Below are 24,458 nucleotides of genomic sequence, written 5' to 3' on the forward strand. Positions count from 1 at the left end.
TTGTTTCCCATTTCAACCTCTAAGGCACTCTTTTATTATTGTTTATTATAGATAATCTATTTTCAAATACTGTATTTGGGAATTCTTAGTTAATAGAGGTAGGTTTTCCCCATTCAGGAGTCTTATCTATTAAGCAGAGCGGCTACCAAGAGTGTTTCATGGTCTGGAGGACCCAGCATGTCTGTGTATTAGCTAAACAGCCCATTGATTTCAATGAGAACGGTGTAATGCATCACTTTCCCTGTGGTGGCACTGCAGAGCAATTCAACACTTGCAGTTGGGTTCTTCAAAAGTTTACAGAAGTAGTGGAAGGGGCGGACAGTGGAAAACCAGACAGGAGGATATTATATTAGTTAAAACATTATTTCCTTATTGTATTATGGGTTTACTGGATCTGTTAGGCTCGAACATCGATAATACTATTTCCATTTTTTAAGAATGACAACCAGTCTTCTCTACCACCAGGGATGTCAACATGAACCCTTTCACTACCCTAGACCACCAGGGTACCCCAGACCACCAGTGATATTACTATTAAACCCTTTACCCTCCAATTGACCCCCAGGGATTAAAAATTTATTAACCCTCTAAGCAACCCTAGACCACCACGGATATTAAAATGAATACCTATAGCAGCTCAGATCATCAGTATTAAACTTTAAAGGGACACTCCAGCCAAAATGAAACTTTCCCATGTGCTCCATTATGGTATTCCATGTGTCAGTCTCTCACCTGTTATTTATCTCTATATATCAGACTGGGATGGTTGCTTAACAGCAGTGTGAATCAGGCTCGGTGACTACTTTCTCTACTTGAGTCTATGGAGATCTATGTGTCACCCATCACAGGCTTCAGCACTTCCTGGACTACACTAGTATTACACAGGGGAGACAGAAACTTCTATCATCAGCCACCACTGATACTTACACAGGTTCCTGCCACACAGATATAATGTAGAATAATATAGTGCAGCCTCCTTGTCTGTATACTTATGGTTTCTCAGCTCATTTAGGAAAATATAGAAAGAATGATAATCACAGTGTCCCCCAGCATGCAGAAATGGTACGGTCTTTAACTGGTCATATGATGCTGGGCTGAAGCATCATGTGATTGATAGCAAAGCAGAGAGGAAGAGAAAGCTGGGGAAATCTAAGAATCAAGAATTAGGTATTTTCTAAGCACAGACAAGACAGCAGTTATTGCCCCGGCTTATCTTAATGATGTATCACCTCATGTACTAATTGTCTTTGTGTAACATCTAAATGTTGTGCTTTTTTCTAAGTCATTCATTTGTAAAGGCCTGAAGAAGGGGCCTCTGTGCTCTGAAAGCTTGCATATAGAACTTTTATGGTTAGCCAATGAAGGTATCATACCTATTATACTTTTGTCTTTTTTGACACAAAAGTATTTAACATTTCATATTGTCTCTGGCTAACACGGTACTACACAATTTTTTACTGTACTTCGTGAAAATGGAGGATACCCCAATGTACCGAACACAGATGGATCTTAAAAACCTACTGAAGAAACTGGCACAACTGAATAGCAACATATTCTTCCTAACCAGATGCAAAAAGGAGAATCTTATCCCCAAAGGCCTCATGATCAAGAACCCAACGGAATATACCTACAACACTCACTTTTCACAGAAACTTTGCTACAGATCATCTGAAAGACTGCGGAATCACTTTATTGGATTTTTTTACAACAAGAAAAGAACTATCCAAAATGAGATTAATTCCCTAAGTGATACAATACAAGGACCTGGATCAAGTCTAACCAAGCAAGTATTAAAGGAATTCTACAATAAATTACAAAATCAACTTATCTGCAAACGAAAGAAACTCCACAGACTAAGGAAGAAATCGGGTCTCAAAATACAAGAAGGAAAGCAAAATCCACATAACCATTTGGATATACCATCCTCTGTTGTAAACCTCTCTCAGTATGAACCAAGCAAAATGGAAATGAATGTTCTATCTAAAGGACTTACATTTTGTCCCACTAAACCACTTGACAGAGCCCAGTTTTGCAGTGACGTTGAGGAATACTTCCGCAGATTGCGGCTGAAAGAATTCTTTTCTGACAAAACAGATATGACATCACAAGCCGGGATGGGAAAAGAAACATCAAGAAAGAAGAAGACGACAAACTGGACCCCACAACCTGGATACAATCAAACTCTGGATTACTACATAGACTGCTTCAGAAAAAAAGTTAAATCTGAGATCTTGGACCAACAACACAAAGTAACACACAATCTCAGCATGGAGGAAAGGAATGCAACAAAATCACTAAAATCCAACAGAGACATCATCATCAAACCAGCTGATAAAGGAGGCGCTGTAGTGATTCTGAATACATCCGATTATATCCAGGAGGCACACAGACAACTCTCAGACAGAAAATAATACACCCTGCTTAATGAAGACCCCACCAAACAATACACAGTAGAACTTGTCCATATCATCAATAATTTCAACGCTGTATCAGACAGTTTAATGGACCTTATACCGGATAATCCCAGAATGGGAACATTCTACATGTTACCTAAAATACATAAAGAAGGCAATCCAGGGAGACCAATCATTTCAGGTGTTGGGACTTTAACTGAGAATATTTCTGGCTGGGTGGAAAATCTTCTAAAGCCCTTGGTGAGGTGCACACCCAGTTATGTTCAGGACACCACAGATGTCCTCTGCAAACTCTCAGCTCTAGGTCCACTACCAGAGGGAACAATATTGGCAACTATGGATGTGGAATCTTTATATTCTAACATCCCCCATGAGGATGGCATAGCCGCATGCCAACACTTTCTTCAAAAGAACAATCTAGCGACAGAACCAGCCCTACAACTCATCAGGTTCGCACTCCATCACAATTATTTTTTATTTGACAAAGACATATATCTGCAATGTATGGGAAGCGCTATGGGTAGCAAAATGTCACCACAATATGCTAACCTGTTCATGGCCAAACTAGAGGAAGAGTTTTTATCAACCTGCGCAACTAAACCTCTAGCATATTTCCGGTACATTGATGACCTGCTGATAATCTGGACAGGCTCTGAACATGAACTGCTTTCTTTCCATAAAAACTTCAACAAGTTCCATCCTACCATCAAACTCACTCTCAACTACTCTACATCTCAAATACATTTTCTGGACATGACCATATACATGAGAGACAATACCATACAAACAACAATCTACCATAAACCTACAGGCCGTCCAGCATATCTGAGATGGAACAGCTTCCATCCGAGACACATAAAGAAATCCATCATCTACAGCCAGGCTCTGCGGTACATACGGATCTGTTCAGACTGTGAAGACACAAAACAACACCTGCTATCACTGAGGAATACATTCTTACAACAGGGATACCATCCAAGGATTATAGATGATCAGATCTACAGAGCAACAAGAATTCCAAGGAGCAATCTTCTGGAGTACAAAAAGAAGGAAGACAACAGCAGGGTTCCCCTAGTGGTCATATACAACCCCCAAATGAACATCTTGAGGAAAATTGCTGCTGATCTCCAACCAATATTTAACAAAGACAATAAACTGAAGGAAATATTCCCAGATTTACCACTCCTTGCCTACAAACAGCCACCAAACCTAAGGAATCTCCTGGTCAGAAGTGCCCTCTCAGCACCATCAGAGACTGGCACTTTTCCTTGCAACAGTAGAAAATGCAAGACCTGTACCAACATCTTGTCATCAAACACCATCCAGATACCAAACACACAGCAGGACTATAAAATCACTGGCACGTTCTCCTGTACATCCTCCAATGTAGTGTACATGATCCTGTGTACAAGGTGCATCAATAAAGGAATCTACATTGGAGAAACAATACAAAAACTACAAACCAGGATGAATCTTCACAGACATACAATAAAACAGGATGTGGATACACCCGTGGGAAAACACTTCTCTGGACCAGACCACAGTTTGGCAGATTTAAAGGTACTCATTCTGAAGGGTCATTTTAAAAACAACAGAGAAAGAAAAATTTGGGAATTCAAGATGATGATAAAATTCCAGTCATTGACACAAGGCCTCAATCTAACACCAGGATTTATGAGCCACTACATGGACACACGTCACATCCCCCATCAGACTGACTCCAGATTCCTTAACTCCTAAGTCATCACCCCTATAACCTCAGTTTTATTGCCCCGGCTTATCTTAATGATGTATCACCTCATGTACTAATTGTCTTTGTGTAACATCTAAATGTTGTGCTTTTTTCTAAGTCATTCATTTGTAAAGGCCTGAAGAAGGGGCCTCTGTGCTCTGAAAGCCGCATATAGAACTTTTATGGTTAGCCAATGAAGGTATCATACCTATTATTATACTTTTGTCTTTTTTGACACAAAAGTATTTAACATTTCATACAATAAGTACAGAATACATAAAAGAAATGAAGAGTGGTATACAGTCAGGTGGGGGTGCAGACATGGAAAGTTGTGTTTCCACTGGAGGTCTTCTTTAAGCCACATATGTGCTCTTCCATACTGGACTAATTTTCCCTCAAAGGTAAATTCATGGGGGTACCTATGACTGCAGTAGGTGAGGGTAGGTACAATTTTGCCATGCTCGGAGTCAAGCTCAGATTTTATGACATGTAACTTTTCAAATAATCAGTTTTTTGGAAACCATGTCAACAAAAGATCAAATCCGCATTGAGAAAGCATTGTATAATTGTTTTCTAAATTTTGTTTATTTTTTTTCCATCCAGTGGGATCACACGGTCAAGATTATAACGTCTTAAAGCAATAAGTCAAGACAACTTTTTGACCCTAATTTGAAAGATTGTCATGTAAACATCTCATAACCACTTTATGTTATAGTGAACATGACAGTTTGTGTTATGTACAAGAAAATTATCGACTTTGATCATATGGAAATTGGCACAATGTAAACTATAATCATCACATTCCCTAGTTCAAGGGTTGATGACCCGCCGCAGATTTTGGATGAGTGGAACAGACATTCAGTCATTGTAATGTTTACTTGTTTCTTGCCGAATCTGGCACCTTGCCTGAGCTTGAGTCTTGAGGATGATAGTTTTACAGCCTAAAATTGATAGATTGCGACCTGATGGTGAGAATTGTCACTTTCCTTAAGGCGATGTTTATTATCTAGACATTTCATAGCCTCTTAGGCTATGTTCACACGGAGTATTTTGCCGAGTTTTTTGACGCGGAAGCCGCGTCGCAAAACTCGGCAAAAACGGCCCGAAAATGCCTCCCATTGATTTCAATGGGAGGCGTCGGCATCTTTTTCCCACGAGCAGTAAAACTATGCCCGCAGCGCTCAACGGCCGCGGGCGAAAAACACTGCGAAAAACTCAGCGAAAATCGGCGTGCAGGGAGGGGAAAATCTGCCTCAAACTTCCAAACAGAATTTTGAGGCAGATATTCCTCCTGCAAAACACTCCGTGTGAACATAGCCTTAAAGTGATTCTATCACTATTGGCAAGGAAGCAATAATGTTATAGGGTGACACCGTATTAATCAGAGCATGAAATAGAGAAATCAAGTGAAAAAAAAAAATTTGAGAAATGTCCTAATTTATACCAACTAACTATATCGTGTTAGAGTGAGCCCAGTAAAAGTTATTATAAAGAAGAAGCTGTACTTAAACTTATGTATAAGTCACTACTTGCTCTGCTAGGGCAAAACGATAAAAATGGACTTAAGTCTAGGGTAGTCTGATTATTGCCTCAAGCTGTAGCCCTCTCTTTTTCCATGATTAAACCCTGCATCTCTGCTCACAAAGATTGCTACTTTGTGCACTTTAGGCACAAAAATATGCCTGTTATGTACAAGAATATAACTACTATAATACTGTCCCCTATATACAAGAATATAATTACTATAATACTGCCTCCTATACACAAGAATATAACTACTATAATACTGCCCCCTATATACAAGAATATAACTACTATAACACTGCCCCTATATACAGGAATATAACTACTATAATACTGCCCCCTATATACAAGAATATAACTACTATAACACTGCCCCTATATACAGGAATATAACTACTATAATACTGCGCCCTATATGCAAGAATATAACTACTATAATACTGCCCCTATATACAAGAATATAACTACTATAATACTGCCTCCTATACACAAGAATATAACTACTATAATACTGCCCCCTATATGCAAGAATATAACTACTATAATACTGCCCCTATATACAAGAATATAATTACTATAATACTGCCTCCTATACACAGGAATATAACTACTATAATACTGCCTCCTATACACAAGAATATAACTACTATAATACTGCCCCTATATGCAAGAATATAACTACTATAATACTGCCCCTATATACAAGAATATAATTACTATAATACTGCCTCCTATACACAGGAATATAACTACTATAATACTGCCTCCTATACACAAGAATATAACTACTATAATACTGCCCCTATATGCAAGAATATAACTACTATAATTATCTTTTTTATTTGAAAACTTGCAACAAATTATTACAATACCTTTGCAATACACTCATAACAGATAAAGAAAATAAACGTATGTCTCTCAATAACATCACAATCATTAAACAAACCATAATATATGAATATTGCGCCAGTATAGATTGTTTCAACTATTTTTCATGATATTATTCTAGACCGTATTACAGGAGAGTTCTTCTTTATTGGTGACCGGGCAGCATCGCGCACACCACAGATGGGACACGGTCACCACATTTTTGGCATATAGTGAACCTCTATGATATAAACGGAGTTCGGGCTAGAAGTCTCTATACAGCAACTGAGATTTTCACTGTCCCAATAGATGTGGTGACTGCAGGGACAGGGACACAGCAGGGACATTACTCTGTAGATAAGTCTCTTGTATAAAGATGACATTGGTTTTGTCGTCAGACAGACGCTGGAATATCGCCCGCCGCCTGCTCCTATTCTTCACACTGTTCACATTGATGGAGGTGATTTTCAGCATCATCCTGGTTACATGTCTTTCCTACTTTTTTTTCTTCTTCCACTGCTATGTCCTGTAACACCCCATCTTTTGGTGGACATTGGGGGGTCAGCATCTTCATCCTGAGGTTCGTCATCTGGGATGTGTGAGGAGACTTGCTCCATCTCTGCTTCTTCTTCCTGGTCATCTTCTCCCAGCGCACAGTAACGTCCCCCAGTTATCGCCAGCACTGGAGACTCCGGTGATTTCTTTGCAGCAGTGATTTTTTTCCTAGAAGAATCATCTATTTTACTTCTCCTTTTAACCGTCTGAAATCCCTCCTCATCGATACTGGTCGCTGCGGCTGGATCAGCTGGTTTTTTACTAGTCGCTGCGGCTGGATCAGCTGGTTTCTTACTGGTCGCTGCGGCTGGCCCCGCTGGTTTTTTACTGGTCGCTGCGGCTGGATCAGCTGGTTCCTTACTGGTGTTGGGCAGATGTTTAGATGTTTTGGTGACAGAGTGACTGGATATTTTACTTTTAGCATGACCTCTATTTTCAGTGGCTGGTGACACTTGTGCAGCATCCACAGATGGGACATTCGTCTCTGGAGCACGATCTCTGGTACTTTGGCTCACATCCTCGCTGAGACTTCCAGGTTCTGGGGTCATATCTACACATATGGAGACATCCTCCTGCTCTTCCTCCATGGCTTCTTTAAAGGTCTCCTCCTTATTATGTTCTGCATGCGGACACTCCCGGAATGTATGTCCAGGTCCTAAGCACAGGTTACAGATGACAGGTCCTGTACAATCATCCTTCACATGCCCAAACTGACCACATAGTGAGCACTTAATACGGGAACAGTTGAATGCCAGGTGTCTGCCCCCACATCTATGGCACAGTCGCGGTTGACCAGGGTAGTAACATACGCCTCTCTCCGAGCCCAGGTAGAAGGAGTGCGGCAGATGTCTGGTCACTCCATTCTCCTGAACCAGCTGGATCTTGACAGAATATCCTCCATTCCAGATCTCCTCCTCATCATAGATCTTTGTTGGCAGTCTCTTCACCTCACAATATCTGCTCAACCAGTGCTGCAAATCTGCCAGGGCCACCACCTCAGACTGGAACAGGACGGTGGCGGTGACTACCTGGGGTTTAGTCAGCTGGATGACATGTAGATGCTCCCACATCGCGTGCTCCTTTGTATCGTTATAAATACTCCAGAATAAGTCTAGACTATATTGCAGCTTGAAACTGATGTCATAATTCCTGCTGGAGGGAACGTGGATCAGAGCGAACACCTCAGAAGCTTTAAACTTCATAAACTCTTTCAACAAAACTTTCCCAATGTAGAGTCTGGAGGGGAGGTTTTCCTCTGGTCCTGAGTACCTGATTCTGACCGCGTTCCTCCTCTGAGGTGTGGGGTTAGTCGGTCTTGTGACGCTGGAGAACAGTCTCCTGTACTGAGGTCTGTCAGCAGGTGGGTCAGGACTGGACCTCTCCTCAGCTGATTGTACTGCAGATCCTCCTGTGTCTGCTCCTGATCGCTGTGTAACCTGCACTCCATTCACTGACACTGCGGACGGCTGAACCTCCAGAACAGGGTCTGCAATGTCCGCCTCAGCCTGTGCCACTGGTTCATCCGATATCAGACTGTCAATCACCGCGCTGAGCGAGGTCTCACTTATAATATCAGGACATGAGGCACTTTCTTGCTCACTCCCAGGAGTGCCACTCGCATTCACTTCATCAGTACTGCACATAGAGTCTACTGCAGTTAACCCCTCGTCAGCTGGCACACATTTCTCTGCAGCTTTAGCAGCATTTGTGTTGGCTGATTGCACAGACCCCACACATGATGAGAGATGTGATCCTCCAGCCACCGCACACTCATATCTTCCAGGGTTTCCCTGCTCCACAATATTATACACAGTCTTATAGTCAGTGTCTTTTTTTGCAATGATATTTTTTCTCTTCACAGTTTGGGCTCTGGTCTCCCTTTTGTTCTCAATTGCCCAGTTCTTTATTTTGGGTACTGTGCATGATTCTTTCTGCAATTTCTCCTTCAATATAACCAGCTCACGTGTGCAAACATCCAGACACTCACATTTCATCAGCTTTGCCTTTGGATCAGTCTCTTGGTTAATTTCAGTTCTCAATTTGCGAACTTGCATTTCCATTTTAAAGATATTTCTCTTTGTCATTTTTGTGCACAATTCACCAACATCATGAGATTCAGTTGACTCACCAGCCACCATTTCCAGATCATCACCTCCACCATCTCCATGCTGCAGGTCAAACTCCAGACTCTGGGCTTTCCCAGGATCATCAGCCCAGGACCCCTCCCCTCCACCTGGGTCAGAAGCCATGCATAGTCCTAACAGGGAGCTCACAAGCACACGTCTATCCTCTCCTATGGACAAGAATATAACTACTATAATACTGTCCCCTATATACAAGAATATAACTACTATAATACTGCCCCCTATATACAAGAATATAACTACTATAATACTGTCCCTATATACAAGAATATAACTACTACAATACTGTCCCTATATACAAGAATATAACTACTATAATACTGCCCCTATATACGAGAATATAACTACTAGAATACTGCCCCTATATATAAGAATATAACTGCTATAATACTGCCCCCTATGTACAAGAATATAACTACTATAATACTGCCTCCTATATACAAGAATATAACTAATATAATACTGCTCCTATATACAAGAATATTACTACTATAATACTGCTCCTATATACAAGAATATAACTACTATAATACTGCTCCTATATACAAGAATATAACTACTATAATAATGCCCCCTATATACAAGAATATAACTACTATAATACTGCAATATAACTACTATAATACTGCCCCCTATATACAAGAATATAACTACTATAATACTGCCCCTATATACAAGAATATAATTACTATAATACTGCCTCCTATACACAAGAATATAACTACTATAATACTGCCCCCTATATACAAGAATATAACTACTATAACACTGCCCCTATATACAGGAATATAACTACTATAATACTGCCCCCTATATACAAGAATATAACTACTATAACACTGCCCCTATATACAGGAATATAACTACTATAATACTGCGCCCTATATGCAAGAATATAACTACTATAATACTGCCCCTATATACAAGAATATAACTACTATAATACTGCCTCCTATACACAAGAATATAACTACTATAATACTGCCCCCTATATGCAAGAATATAACTACTATAATACTGCCCCTATATACAAGAATATAATTACTATAATACTGCCTCCTATACACAGGAATATAACTACTATAATACTGCCTCCTATACACAAGAATATAACTACTATAATACTGCCCCTATATGCAAGAATATAACTACTATAATACTGCCCCTATATACAAGAATATAATTACTATAATACTGCCTCCTATACACAGGAATATAACTACTATAATACTGCCTCCTATACACAAGAATATAACTACTATAATACTGCCCCTATATGCAAGAATATAACTACTATAATACTGCCCCTATATGCAAGAATATAACTACTATAATACTGCCCCTATATACAAGAATATAACTACTATAATACTGCTCCTATATACAAGAATATAACTACTATAATACTGCCTCCTATATACAATAATAATAATAATAATAATCTTTATTTATATAGCGCCAACATATTACGCAGCACTTTACAATTTAGAGGGAACATGAAACAAACAATATCAGACATTACATAGTGACAAAGTTCATTTACAATTCAAACCTGGGGAGTAAGGACCCTGCTCGCAAGAGCTTACAATCTATGAGGACATAAGGGAGACACAAAGTGTAATAGTGTTTGTTCTGTACAATGGTCCGGCCATTTTTATACACATGCGGTGGTAACATAAAGCTGCATGAGCCGGTCACCAGCCAGTATCCGTGTATGACGGACATGAAGAGAAGGAGTGTGAGGGAATCTTATTCTGATGACTAATCTAAATGGAGGGCCATGGAAAGGAGTCAGATTAGGGAATGTTATAGGCCTGTCTAAATAGATGTGTTTTCAGGGCACGTTTAAAACTGTGGATATTGGGAATTAATCTGATTGTCTGGGGTAGCACATTCCAGAGGACGGGTGCAGCACGAGAGAAATCCTGGAGACGGTAGTGGGAGGTTCGGATAATGGAGGATTTTAATCTAAGGTCGTTGGCAGAACGTAGAGCCCGAGTAGGGTGGTAGACAGAGATGAGGGAGGAGATGTAAGGAGGTGCAGCACTGTGGAGAGCTTTGTGGGTGAGAGTAATAAGTTTGAATTTTATTCAGAAGGGGATGGGCAACCAGTGCAGTGACTGGCACAGATTAGAGGCGTTGGTGTAGCGGTTGGTCATAAAGATGAGCCTGGCTGCTGCATTGAGGATAGATTGGAGAGGGGAGAGTTTAGTGAGGGGAAGACCGACTAGTAATGAGTTACAGTAGTCAAGACGAGAGTGAATCAGAGCATCAATGAGAGTTTTGGCAGTTTCCTCCGTAAGAAAAGAGCGGATTCTGGAGATGTTTTTGAGGTGAAAATGACAGGAGCGTGAAAGTGATTGTATGTGAGGAGTAAAGGAAAGATCTGAGTCAAAAATAACCCCGAGACTGCTCCTATATACAAGAATATAACTACTATAATACTGCTCCTATATACAAGAATATAACTACTATAATACTGCTCCAAAATACAAGAATATAACTACTATAATACTGCTCCTATGTACAAGAATATAACTACTATAATACTGCCCCTATATACAAGATTATAACTACTATAATTCTGCTCCCTATATACAAGAATATAACTACTATAATACTGCCTCCTATATACAAGAATATAACTACTATAATACTGCCCCTATATACAACAATATAACTACTATAATACTGCTCCCTATATACAAGAATATAACTACTATAATACTGCTCCTATATACAAGAATATAACTACTATAATACTGCCCCCTATATACAGGAATATAACTACTATAATACTGCCCCCTATATACAAGAATATAACTACTATAATACTGCTCCTATATACAAGAATATAACTACTATAATACTGCTCCCTATATACAAGAATATAACTACTATAATACTGCTCCCTATATACAAGAATATAACTACTATAATACTGCTCCCTATATACAAGAATATAACTACTATAATACTGCCTCCTATATACAAGAATATAACTTCTATAATACTGCCCCTATGTACAAGAATATAACTACTATAATACTGCTCCCTATATACAAGAATATAACTACTATAATGCTGCCCCCTATATACAAGAATATAACTACTATAATACTGCTCCTATATACAAGAATATAACTACTATAATACTGCTCCTATATACAAGAATATAACTACTATAATACTGCTCCAAAATACAAGAATATAACTACTATAATACTGCTCCTATGTACAAGAATATAACTACTATAATACTGCCCCTATATACAAGATTATAACTACTATAATTCTGCTCCCTATATACAAGAATATAACTACTATAATACTGCCTCCTATATACAAGAATATAACTACTATAATACTGCCCCTATATACAAGAATATAACTACTATAATACTGTTCCCTATATACAAGAATATAACTACTATAATACTGCTCCTATATACAAGAATATAACTACTATAATACTGCCCCCTATATACAGGAATATAACTACTATAATACTGCCCCCTATATACAAGAATATAACTACTATAATACTGCTCCTATATACAAGAATATAACTACTATAATACTGCTCCCTATATACAAGAATATAACTACTATAATACTGCTCCCTATATACAAGAATATAACTACTATAATACTGCTCCCTATATACAAGAATATAACTACTATAATACTGCCTCCTATATACAAGAATATAACTTCTATAATACTGCCCCTATGTACAAGAATATAACTACTATAATACTGCTCCCTATATACAAGAATATAACTACTATAATGCTGCCCCCTATATACAAGAATATAACTACTATAATACTGCTCCTATATACAAGAATATAACTACTATAATACTGCTCTCAGGTGTTGTTTGCCATATGTTATTTTACCTCGTACATTCAGCACTGTGGAACTTGTCAAGACCAAAATGAAATCCATTAGTAATAATATTATTTATTTAACTGGCATAAAGTCATAAATGTACTGTCAGGTTTTGTTTATCCTGAAGGTGGCGCTGTACAGATATATTGTTGGTGGGTACCTGCTTCCCCACAGTAGTTACTCATGTGCAGTTCATTGTTTAGCAGGACGTTTTTTACAGCATCAGAGTGGCACCCGATAGTTTTCACAAATCCATTCATTTTAGTGGGTGAATCGGGTCTATAAAAACGTACCTGACTCTGCGATCCATGGAGAGATATAACATGTCCTGTCTTTCCCACGGATCACAGACGGGTGCGGGCGGCACACATGGCCGTGTGCATCAGGGCTTAGTATTTGTGTTTTAGACTGAATCATCAGTAACAATGTATCAATAGTGTAATTTTAATTTATAAACTATTTCAGCTGCATCACACTATATTAACTCAGCTGTATGGGACATGATATGATACAAGGTTTCCCATGGTGCTACTGCCAGATACTTGTAGATCATTCCTGATTAGTTCCAGATAGCATTCAGATAATTTTCCAGAGGAAACAGTACATGAGACATTATGCTTTTTATGTATTTATTAAAAACATTAACACTTAAAGTGTAGCTAAACGTTTGACAAACTTCTGACATGTCAAAGTGACACGTCAGAAGTTTGGATTGGTGGGGTTCCGAGCACTGGGACCCCCACCAATCGCTAGAAAGAAGCAGCAGAAGACCTCGTGTGAGCGCTTGGCCACTTTGTTTCTGTTCGGCTTTTTCCAGAAAGCCGATGTAGCGTTGTACGGGCTCATAGACGTTCTATTGAGTCCGTACACCGATACATTTATTTCCGGAAAAAGCCGAAGACACACGAAGCAGCTGAGCGCTCACATGAATACTTCAGCTGCTTCGTTCTAGTGATCGGTGGGGGTCTCAGTGCTCGGACCCCCACCAATCCAAACTTCTGACAGGTCACTATCACATGTCAGAAGTTTGTTAAACATTTAGCTAAACTTTAAGGAGCACCTCCAATTTTATTCATATTTTATAGAGGTTAATTTTACCTTTCTTGGTTAAGCTAAAATTTAGACCATTTGGCTGTGAGGCGGAGCAAATCATGGTTCCTGGATTTACAGGATTCACTACTGTAATTATTATGTGATGTCACTGCTGGTACTAGGATTCTGTGATGTCACAGCTGGTATAAGGCTATGTTCACATCTGCGTCAGGGCTCCGTTCTGTCGAAATGGAGCCCTGACTGACAAAAACTGAAACCGTAGGTTTCCGTTTCCATCACCATTGATTTCAACGGTGACGGATCTGGTGCTAATGGTTTCAGTTTGTCTCTGTTGTGCAAGGATTCCGTCGTTTTTACGGGAGGAATACCATAGTCGACTGCGCTATTCATCCGGTCAACATGACGGAACCCTTGCACAACGGAGACAAACTGAAACGATTGGCTTCGGATCCGTCAGCATTGAAATCAATGGTGATGGAAACGGAAACCCATGGTTTTAGTTTGTGTCAGTCAGGGCTCCATTCCGACTGAATGGAGCCTTGACGCAGATGTGAACGAAGCCTAACCAAAGTGTCTTGTCACTGTTCATATAATCATTCTGTGAAATATCTGCTATTACAATGATAGTTTTATGTCACTGCTTATAATTATTGTGTGATGTCACTGCCAGTATCATTTTGTGATGTCACCACTTGTACAATTCTTGTGTCTGTAGAAATAATCATTCTCTTTTGTCTGCTGGTATAATTATTGTGTGACATCACTTCTCATATAATCATTGCGTGATGTCACTACAAGTACAATCATTGGCTGATGTCACAGCTGAAAACCAGAACGTTATGTCATGGCAATCCTGGTATAATTAGCAAGCTGTTACAATAGGTAGAATCTCCCTGAGATGTCACTGCCAATGTAATCATTGTGTGATGTCATTGCCAGTACAATAATTGCTTGATGTCACTACTGGTATTATCATTGTGATGTCATTACTGGCATATTCATTGTGTGATGTCACTGCTGATTCACTATTATGCAATGTCTTTGCTGGTATTATCTTTGTGTGATATCCTTGCTTGTATAACCATAGTGTGATGTCACTGGCAGCATCATTTATGCTCTATGGCAAAACAAGTGGCCTTCTCAGGAACCACTTGAAAGTTTTATGAAGCCAGAGCATTTTATCTATGATGGAGTAGCATCCATACATCCCTCATACAGCATTCCACATTGCGAACTAGTTCATACAAACAGTACAGTTCATATGTAAATAGGTTCACAATATTAATACACTTTTAGAAAAATCTGATTAATACTGCAGGATGACAGCGGCATGGCACCAATGTGACTGCTGCCAGGCTGCAATTTTTTGTCCTCGGGTGGCAACACTGGGACAATCCTGTCTGACAAATTGGTTTCTATGGATACATCTCCTACCCACCGCAGTCATTTATATAGCGTTGTCAGGAAGCATATCCCTTGCTTTTATTGCGTTCACCATGCGGTATAAATTATATGTTTTTATTCTGTAGGTTGATACCAAATAATAATTTTTTTTTGTGTCACTGCATTTCAGACCTCGTCATATTTAGATTTTTCCATCAACATAGCTTCACGAGGGCTTGTTTTTTACTGGACAAGTCGAAGTTTTAATTTGTACCATTTTGGGGTACATACGACTTTTTGATACTTTTTTAACAAAAAACAGCAATTCTTATGTTGCGTTTTCGATTTATTTTTTTTGTCATTCATCGTGCTGGATAAATAATTTGATCATTTTATAGTACAGGTTGTTGCAGATGCGGCAATCCCAGTCTTGTATAGATTATTTATTCTTTCATAATAAACCATTTTGTAAGGGAAAAAACATTTTGTTTCGACTGCGCTATTGATTCCGTCAAAACGACAGAACCCTTGCACAACAGAGACAAATAGAAACCATTGGCACCGGATCGTCACCATTGAAATCAATAGTGATGTAAACGGAAAACCTATGGTTTCCGTTTGTGTCTGTCAGGGCTCCTTTCCGGCGGAAAGCTCCGACGGAACGGAGCACTAGCGCAATGTGAACGAAGCCTTAACGACAGCTCTACTGTGCTACAGGAGGCCTAGATAAGGAAGGATAGTAAGGCCTCATGCACACTTCCATCACCGTTTTCTCGGCCGCTTTTAACAAATCCATGTGTCCGTTTTGGTATCCGTGTGGTTTCCGTGTGTACTCCGTGTCCGTTCCGTGTTTCCGTTTTAAACGGACGTTGTGCTTCCGTTTCGCTTACGTGTTTCCGTTAAGAAAACGGAATGTATTGAACTTTATTTGAACTTGTCACATGTCCCAGTCTGTGCACTTTGGCACGCCCTGCCGTTGCTAGTGCAACGGATCCATCAAAAACGGAAGATACACGGAAGCCTTCCGTGTGCCGTCCGTTTTTTTGGACCGACCCATTGACTTCTATGGGCCCCACTGTCACGGAATCACTGACCAAAGTAGGACATGCTCTACTTTTGACGGAACGGAACAACGGATCCGTGAAAATAACGGAAGTGTGCATGGGCCCATTGAAATGAATGGGTCAGGGTGCTATCAGTGACAAAAACGGATAGCACCCTGAAGGAAAAAAACCTGAAGTGGGCATGAGGCCTTACACTATACACAATACACACAGATAAGGCTCTGTATGCAGCTCCCCTCTCACCCCCTGGTCTCTGGGGAGGGGGGTGTACTCTGTCACTTCCTGGAGACTGTAATAATCTATGATACTTTTCTGTCAATTGCCTTCCATTCATTGCAGCTGCCATAAAGCACACACATCCTGCTGTACTATCTATACAGACAATACAGGAAGGAAGTGTGTCTCCAATATGGCCGCCCCATGGAAATGTTTTAAAATAAAAAATAAGCTAACCTTTAAAAAAACAAAAACAGAACAAACTTATTATTTCTCTTCTACAGACTTTACATCTAATAAATTACAGTAACATTGCATACATGAGACATCCCCTTTAAATAAGCCCTGCAGCCCGGTCTCTACCAGCGCGGTATTTTTTGCCGTCTGCACGACATCTCCTAACAGAACGCACAGGGTATTTGCTTTAAAATAACTAAGAAAAACTTTCATAAATTCCATATTCTCCATCGGTTTACTGCGGGCGGCGAGAATTATTCTCTTCTATATCCCTGAATTTACATTTCTCCCAATGTCTCAGGCTCTTGTTTATAGTGAGAATCACAATGGATTCTTCTTCCTGTCACTCGTGTCTAATAACGCTGATTATAATGCTCACATTTAGATAAACTGAACGTACAGCACCAATTTCTCGCAGTCCCTGTATATAGTTATGTGTGCAGGCTACTGTATATACTTGTAAAATGAATGCACATAGTTTTAAAGAAGAACATACTGTATTTACTGTAGTTGATCTAAACAAGCAGAGCTGTAGGGTAAAGCATAGGGAAAAGAGAAGTAAGAGCCTCAAATGAGACACGCGGTGGAATTAAGATTACTACAGACTCCAATAGACAGTGGAGAAGAACTAAACAATGGCAGCCAACACAGAAAAGCAAATAGCTGAAAAGAACTACCCAAAGTTAAGGACTTACAAATTTTGCTTTGTAACGTCACAAAACAAGGTTACGGTGTCCAAGATAGGACATAGCATCCGACAAAACGGTTTCTTTTATCAGGGATGTAATTGGTTGTCACCTCTGGCCTTAAATAGTCAGACCCATTCCTAGGGAGAAGGACTTCAATATTACTCCTGCAGGGGGCTGCCATTTTGGATAGGACCTTTCTTTTTATGGACAGATTCACAGTCTATTCCATATCCACATGTCATCTCCGGATAGCATGAGGAACAAAGTTGTTTGTTGCTCTTTGATTGGACACATTTAGTGACTTCTTTTTCAGCTGCCCTAATTTATAGTTATTTATATATATCTGACCCACCAAAAACACTCTCCTTATGTTTATTATACATATTTTATTAACTCAAAAGCAAAAAAACAACCATACTCAATTATTATATTGACACTGTACCCTTGCGTTGTGATGCCACTATACATGTGGAACGCTACCGGTTGCAGCATATCCACAACTCCAGGTATAGTGCAAATATTTTTTTGTGGTCTTTTCCATTTGATGACACTTGCTGGAGAGAATTCTCCATATCTACAATTGGAAAGGATTGTAGTAATTGAGACTCACTCACAAGCCGACATAAGTTCAGTCTAGTTCTGTCTACTACTAAACCCTATTGCCATTTGAGTGTTTCTTTTTTGTGAATCCTACCATCCACGGTGCGTGATTGAGCTCGTACACAGCTCGCTCCGCTTTCCGAGTAAAGCCGATCAGAAACTAAGCGACTCAGCGCTAACCCGGGCGCCTCCACCGCTTTGTTTTAGCGATCAGTGGGGGTCTCAGTGCTCGGACCCCAACGGACCAAAACTTCTGACATGTCAGAAGTTTTTTGAAAGTTTAGTTACCCTTTGATTAACTTATGGCAAATCTCATCAAGAATACAGATATGCTTTTACATTACATGACTTTATCCTCATTATAATGGATTTATAAGGGGCAGTACTTGTGATGTCACTGAGACTTTAATGACTTATTATTAGTCATTTTATATAAAGCATAATTTATGATGTCATATAAAAGGGCGGAGCCTGTGATGTCACTGAAGCTCTGATAACGGTTTCCATCTTCTACTACTATAACAGCTAGGTATTTTCAGTTTAATATATTTTACTAGGAAAAATAAAATTTGAGCCTGTAGTTTCCTTTCCCTGCCTGCAGGCTCTCTGTAAATGTCAATTGTATCAAAGTAAATGGAAAACAGGGAGGAGGGGGATGCAGCTACAGTATCCATCCATCATGCTGTGAGAGGGGAGGAGGAGCAGCAGCCAAATGTAATAACATGTCGCTCCCTGGTGAGTAATGTAGATTACACTGAAGCATGCACAGAACCTTCACAGATCCTGATGAGATAATAAGGATATAAAATAAATGCTAAGGTTAACCCATATTTATATAGGCATTCAAAGATACATTGATCTGCATAGGAGCTGTATACACAAAACGGCATGCTAGATATAATGAAAACTAAATGCCAACTTACTTGCAAAGTTGCACAAGTTCCACCGCAATATTATGTCCCATAATTTCTGCACGGCGAGATCGCTGTACAATATTGTGCATTATTTCTGGCTAATAGCCTACAGGGGTACATGAAATCACAAATCTACATGCAGTTTTATGCGCTCGAGATTTCACGGTCACAAAATCTCAATCGCAGGTTCATGAAACAGCAAGTAGATATGATAATTAATGTACCACCCATAGGCGAATAATACCGGCAGTAATAAATTACTGTGTGATAATCGTGAAGTGCAATGTCGCAATAGAGCGCAGGTCGTAAAGACAGACGCGTCACTGTTATGGCCATATTTCCAGATCTGTATTGCACAGATCTTGGAGACTCAATGTCTTGTTGAATGTCATTACAAGACGTAAATTAAAGTGCAAGGAGAGACTTCTCAGAACTGATCTCTGTGTTCATTTACTGTAAATTTATTATTACAATAATCTGAGTCTTACGCTCTTATGCGTACAGCGGCGGCTGCACCCTTTCTGCAGCCATATTTGGTGATCTGAGAAAAAGGATATTGTCAGATGTATGAAGAGATCTTAAGGACGTGACTCACATGATACAACTATTTTATGGAGTGAAAGAACGACTCCGATGGAGAAATGAAAGTAGAATTCACTAAGAGCTAATAATGATAGCAACAGTACAGCAGATATTCCCATGAGTTATAACAAAAAAACGATATTATGATATTAATTCCCAACATGCCTCAGGAAAGAGCCATATTTTACATTGTGTAAAATAGTGGGGATTTCTGATATGCTCATCTCTCCTCCTAAATATTGTACTTTCATGAGAATGCCCGCTATCTGCAAGATAATAACTACTATAATACTGCTCCTATATACAAGAATATAACTACTATAATACTGCTCCCTATGTACAAGAATATAACTACTATAATACTGATCCTATATACAGGAATATAACTATTATAATACTGCTCCTATATACAAGAATATAACTACTATAATACTGCTCCCTATGTACAAGAATATAACTACTATAATACTGCCTCCTATATACAAGAATATAACTACTATAATACTGCCTCCTATATACAAGAATATAATTACTATAATACTGTCCCCTATATGCAAGAATATAACTACTATAATACTGCTCCCTATGTACAAGAATATAACTGCTATAATACTGCCCCCTATATACAAGAATATAACTACTATAATACTGCCCCCTATATACAAGAATATAACTACTATAATACTGCTCCCTATGTACAAGAATATAACTACTATAATACTGCCCCTATATACAAGAATATAACTACTATAATACTGCTCCCTATATACAAGAATATAACTACTATAACACTGCCCCCTATGTACAAGAATATAACTACTATAATACTGCCCCCTATATACAAGACTATAACTACTATAATACTACCCCATATATACAAGAATATAACTACTATAATACTGCCCCCTATATACAAGAATATAACTACTATAATACTGCTCCCTATGTACAAGAATATAACTACTATAATACTGCCCCTATATACAAGAATATAACTACTATAATACTGCCCCTATATACAAGAATATAACTACTATAATACTGCCCCTATATACAAGAATATAACTACTATAATACTGCCCCCTATATACAAGAATATAACTACTATAATACTGCCCCTATATACAAGAATATAACTACTATAATACTGCTCCCTATGTACAAGAATATAACTACTATAATACTGCCCCTATATACAAGAATATAACTACTATAATACTGCCCCCTATATACAAGAATATAACTACTATAATACTGCTCCCTATGTACAAGAATATAACTACTATAATACTGCCCCTATATAAAAGAATATAACTACTATAATTGTAATGATAGGGGTAGGGAAACGGACAAGTGAGCCCTAATCTACCCGCCACTCTGTCCCTGCCTACTTGCAACGACCCGCCCTAGGCGACGGGGTACAACTGGGCGGCGGTCCCTACGCTCAGTAAGTGCACGAGACAAACATACAAGGGAATATAAAGCAAAGGGAAAGGGGCAGTTGCCCACGGCAACACCGTGAGCAACAGAGTGGTGAACGAGCCAAGTCAAACCAGGAGAGCACGAGGTACCAAACGCAGAGCAGAAGAGTAGTCAGAAAGCCAGGGTCAGAATGGAGCAGGATCAAATTGTTAGGAGCTGTAGCTGGGCCAGGAAACCACACGGAAAGAATCACAAGCAAGGAGGAACAGGAAAGGCAGGTATAAATAGACAGAGGGCGGGAGCTAGCTGAGTCTGGCCAGGCTGCGATAGGCTCTCCCACTCCTAAGCCTGCCAGCCTGAGTGGTGGAAGCTGGAGTAAGTCTCAGAGAGATAGACTCAGGTGAAGACTGATTACCTCTGGAAGTTAACCCCGAAGCTGGACCTGGCAGATCCTTTACAGTACCCCCACTTTTATGAGGGGCCACCGGACCCTTTCTAAGTGTACCTGGTTTACTGGGGTAACGAAGGTGGAACTTCCTGACCAATACCCCAGCGTGAACATCCCGGGCGGGTACCCAAGTCCTCTCCTCAGGCCCGTATCCTCGCCAATGGACCAGGTACTGGAGGGAGCCTTGGACCATCTTGCTGTCCACAATCTTGGCCACCTCGAATTCCACCCCCTCAGGGGTGAGAACGGGAATAGGAGGTTTCCTTGAGGGAGCCAAGGACGGGGAGCAGCGTTTAAGGAGGGAGGCATGAAACACGTCGTGTATGCGAAAAGATGGGGGTAACTCCAGCCGGAAGGAGACAGGATTGAGGACTTCAATGACCTTATACGGCCCAATAAACCGGGGAGCAAACTTCTTGGACGGGACCTTAAGACGCAAGTTCCTAGATGATAACCACACCAGATCCCCGATCATAAACAAGGGGTTAGCAGAACGTTTTCTATCAGCCTGAGTTTTTTGTACGCTCTGGGACGCCTCTAGGTTCTTCTGAACCTGGGCCCAGACTGTGCACAGTTCCCGATGAACGACCTCTAACTCTGGATTGTTGGAACTACCAGGTGAAACGGAGGAGAACTGTGGATTAAACCCAAAATTACAGAAAAAGGGGGAGACCCCTGACGAGTTACTGACCCGGTTATTAAGGGAAAATTCAGCGAGGGGAATGAATGAGACCCAATCATATTGACAGAGATAAAACACTTTAAATATTGTTCTAGAGATTGATTAGTCCTCTCAGTTTGGCCATTGGTTTCAGGATGGAAAGCAGAGGAGAAGGACAGATCAATCTCCAACTTCTTACAGAAGGCTCTCCAAAACAAAGAAACAAATTGTACCCCTCTGTCCGAAACAATATTGACAGGGACCCCATGGAGACGCAGGATGTGTTTGACAAACAAGGTAGCTAACGTCTTGGCGTTGGGTAGTTTCTTGAGGGGCACAAAGTGGCACATCTTACTGAAGCGGTCTACTACCACTCACACCACCGACTTGCCTTGGGATGGAGGCAAATCGGTGATAAAATCCATGGAGATATGTGTCCAAGGTCTCTGGGGAATGGGCAACGAACGTAGTAAGCCCGCTGGTCGGGACCTGGGAGTCTTGGACCTAGCACAAACCTCACAAGCGGCGACGTAGGCCTTAACGTCTTTAGGCAACCCAGGCCACCAATAGTTTCTGGCAATGAGGTGTTTGGTACCCAGGATGCCTGAATGACCAGATAGTGCGGAGTCATGATTTTCCCTAAGTAACCTTAGCCGGTATTGCAGGGGAACAAACAGCTTGTCCTCAGGAAGGTTCCCGGGAGCTGAACCTTGATTAGCTGCAATTTCAGAGACTAAATCAGAATCAATAGAAGAAATGATTATACCGGGAGGCAAAATACAAGCAGGATCTTCCTCCGAAGGAGGGCTGGCCATGAAGCTACGCGACAGTGCATCGGCCTTAATATTTTTAGACCCAGCCCTATAGGTAACCAAAAAGTTGAAACTGGTAAAAAATAGCGCCCATCGAGCTTGTCTCTAGGAAAACCAGATTCTTGTGGTCGGTAAGGACCGTTACCTGGTGCCTAGCCCCCTCCAGGAAGTGGCGCCACTCTTCAAATGCCCATTTAATGGCTAAGAGTTCACGGTTGCCAATATCATAGTTACACTCAGTGGGCGAAAACTTCCTGGAGAAGTAGGCACAGGGGCGGAGATGGGTGAGGGACCTGGTACCCTGGGACAAGACAGCCCCCACTCCCACCTCGGATGCGTCAACTTTCACGATAAATGGCTCCATTTGTTTGGGCTGAACCAGCACCGGGGCCGAGATAAAGCACTTCTTAAGGACCTCAAAAGCCTGGACAGCCTCTGGAGACCAGTGGAGGAGATCAGCACCTTTGCGAGTGAGGTCCGTAAGAGGCTTAGCAATGACCGAGAAGTTAGCAATGAATCTCCTGTAATAATTAGCGAACCCCAAAAAACACTGTAACGCCTTCAGGGAGGCAGGTTGGACCCATTCCGCCACAGCCTGAACCTTGGCGGGGTCCATGCGGAATTCATGAGGAGTGAGGATTTGACCCAAAAATGGTATCTCCTGTACCCCAAACACAAATTTTTCGGTTTTTGCAAACAGTTTGTTTTCCCGAAGGACCTGGAACACCTTCCTGACATGCTCAATGTGGGAGGGCCAGTCCTTGGAAAACACCAGTATGTCATCAAGGTACACTACAAGAAATATCCCCAGGTAATCTCTCAAAATCTCATTTATGAAATTCTGGAAGACCGCCGGCGCATTACACAACCCAAAGGGCATGACGAGGTATTCGAAATGACCTTCGGGCGTGTTAAACGCAGTCTTCCACTCATCCCCCTCTTTGATGCGGATAAGGTTATACGCCCCCCATAGATCAAACTTAGAGAACCATTGGGCTCCCTGAACCTGATTAAAGAGATCAGGAATCAAAGGAAGGGGATACTGGTTCCTTACAGTGACCTTATTCAGGTTACGGTAGTCAATGCATGGCCTAAGACCACCATCCTTCTTCCCTACGAAGAAGAAGCCAGCACCTACTGGAGAAGTAGAGGGGCGAATGTAACCCTTGGCCAGGCATTCCTGGTTATACTCTCTCATGGCTTCACGTTCGGGACAAGAAAGATTAAATATCCTACCCTTAGGAAGC

The 24,458-nt window shown here is 40.4% G+C and overlaps 1 protein-coding gene across 3 annotated transcripts in view; it reads left to right on the forward strand.

Annotated features, from left to right (window-relative positions):
* The window catches only part of GPR20 (G protein-coupled receptor 20), an 89,223-nt gene that overhangs the window by 58,190 nt on the left and 6,575 nt on the right, over positions 1-24,458 (forward strand). The window contains exon 1 of one of the 3 annotated variants that reach the window (XM_075827951.1): positions 18,842-18,901. The exons of the other annotated variants lie outside the window; for them this stretch is intronic. The gene's annotated coding sequence lies outside the window, so the exon portion shown is untranslated. Of the gene's footprint in view, positions 1-18,841; positions 18,902-24,458 lie in introns of those variants that run through there. 3 annotated transcript variants of the gene reach the window in all.

Source organism: Rhinoderma darwinii, chromosome 5, assembly GCF_050947455.1.
Source record: "Rhinoderma darwinii isolate aRhiDar2 chromosome 5, aRhiDar2.hap1, whole genome shotgun sequence".
NCBI lineage: Eukaryota > Metazoa > Chordata > Amphibia > Anura > Rhinodermatidae > Rhinoderma > Rhinoderma darwinii.